We start from the raw sequence: 2,603 nt of genomic DNA, 5'->3' as shown, positions 1-2,603 counted from the left end.
TATTCACAAAAGCGCGCAAGCCGTAACGAGGAAGGTATGTATGCATAGACAGACGACGAGTGCGTATTGTTGGCGAAGTATAAGAAAATTGAATTTGTTACATTTGTTGACTAAAATCTGCTGTGGCGTCGACTAAATGCTTTTTTTTATATTTTTACTTGTCTTTGTTGTGCTTGCTGTTTGTTGTTGTTGTTGTGCTAACTAGTCTCGTGAGTGCGGCTATTTTTAGTGTCGAATAACAGTTGTGATAATAACAATCAAGAGACAATAATAAAAACTACAACTGCAGTGAAGTGCAGCTGTGTCAAAGGGAGGGAAGGCTGTGGTGGCGGGCGCATAATACTGGAATCGTGTAAAGTGAGTGGGCTGCGTTGCGGCGGCTCAGATTTTTTTCGTACACGCAACAACGAAAAGTTATTTAAACAAATGGGAACAGAAATACATAGACACCACTTATGCATACATACATATGTACATTAAGGTAGGACACAAAATTTTTTGTTTTCCGAGTTAGGGTTAGGGGCACCTTCCAAAATTTTTATTCTTGCCGAAGAGCAAGACTTTTTTCTAAGTTTAAATTTGGAGAATTTCAAGGTTATTTATCACCCTGCATTGGCTACAACAGAAAACTGAAAGAAAATTGGTATTTATATTACAAATACCAAAAAAAAAAAACCAAGGGGGTGACCCGATGTCTACGATGATATTTTTTCCTCTTAAAAAACTTTGATGACTCTAATGTACACACATATGTACATACGTATATGCGATCATAATGCAAACATACATATGTACATACAATGTATATGGCTATTAATAAATAACATTAGTTTCATTGTGCATGTTTTCTGAGGCGAGTCGGACTCCTATGAGCTTTTAAAGTATATATGGGGCGTTCCATACCAAAACGGACGGGGTTCACACTTCATGTGTTTGATTTGTTTCAATTTTTAGGGTTGATGCATAGACATAAATAATAAATAAATATGAAATTTGAGCTTGATTAATACATTTTCGAAAACTCAACAGCACAAAAACAAAAACAAATCGATTTAATAGTTTTCGAAATATCTCGAGAACGGGGATTGGAAAAAATTTGAAAAAAATTACACCTACACACATAAAAATTCTCTATGAAAAGAAATATTAAAAAAATTGTTTTTCTTGAAAAATTTTTCACATACAACTTTTTTGATAAAAAAAATTAGTTTTTGAAAATATGCTATCTCAAAAAAAATTGAAAAAAATCATAACGGTAGCTCTGAGTATTGCGCAATATTTAAGTGTAGTATTATGGGGTGCACTTTGCAATAATTTGAGTTATGATTTTTTTTTTTTTACACCGAAGTTGAGTAAAATGAGTACATTACAAATTTATGCTTACAGCTTTTTGTACTTTTTTCTTACGGAAGAAAATGCGCAAAACCGATTTCAAAGAAAATAAAACAGAAATTAACGTCAGTTTTGCAATCGCTTAAAACTTGCACTTTATTATACTAAAATTTAATATTTTAATACAAAACTGCATACTCAAAAAAATTCTAAAAGAACTCATAACTCAAATTATTGTAGAGTGCACCCATAATACTACACTTAAATATTGCGCTATACTCAGACCTACCACTGAATTTTTTTTTATTTTTTGTTGAGATGGCACGTTTTCAAAAACTAATTTTTTTTTATCAAAAAAGTTGTATGTGAAGTGGGAAAAATTTTTCAAGAAAAACATTTAAAAAATCTTCCTTTCCTAAGGGAATATTGAAGTGTGTATGTGTGGTTTTTCTCAAATCTTTTCCTCGGCCTATTAAATCGATTTGTTTTTGTTTTTGTGCTGTAAAGTTTTTAAAAATGTATTAATCAAGCTCAAATTTCATATTTATTTATTATTTATGTTTAAGCATCAACACTAAAAATTTTAAACAAATCAAACACATGAAGTGAGAACCCCGTCGGTTTGGTCTGGAACGCCTCATATACAGGGTGGTGGTTATAGTGTTTTGTTTTTAATTATATGCTATTTTGACAGTGACAGCTCTTTCCCAGAAAGTCTTTCTCAGAAAGCCAGTGTCATATCTCCGCGGAACGAAACGAATTGCTTTACGCTTGAAAAAGGTTAGGAAATAAAGCCAACTTATTTCTAAACGATTTTGTTCGAAAAGTCATCTTTTTTACGAAGCGTATTTCGGCGGCTGTGTTAATTAGAAAAATAGGTATCTGGAGAACGTAAACCTCGCACGTGATCGTCGATGTAAATTATCTGAGAGTTACAGTTTGGTGCGGATTTATGAGCGGTGGCATTATTGGCAGTGATCGGACTTTAAAAAAATTCTGTGTGGTAGAATCTGGAAAAAAATGTGGTAGATTTAAAAAAAAAGTGGTAGATCTCTGGGTTCGGATCAAACTTTGTACAAAAATTAAAAAAAATCTGCAAGGTTTCACCTAAATTGCAAAATTTTTAATTGACTCTAAAAAAAAATTAATTTTAGTATAATAAGCAAGGAGTTGCTAAAAATTGCGTTGAATTTTGGCAATTTTTTTCCTTGACAGTGTAAAGCAGTTCCTTCCTTCCATATCAAGATATTTTTCGAACATATTATAAGAAA

Source organism: Rhagoletis pomonella, unplaced genomic scaffold (genome assembly GCF_013731165.1).
Source record: "Rhagoletis pomonella isolate Grant_MI unplaced genomic scaffold, Rhpom_1.0 Rhpom_scaffold_00008, whole genome shotgun sequence".
Taxonomy (NCBI): Eukaryota; Metazoa; Arthropoda; class Insecta; order Diptera; family Tephritidae; genus Rhagoletis; species Rhagoletis pomonella.
This window is presented reverse-complemented; position numbering follows the sequence as displayed.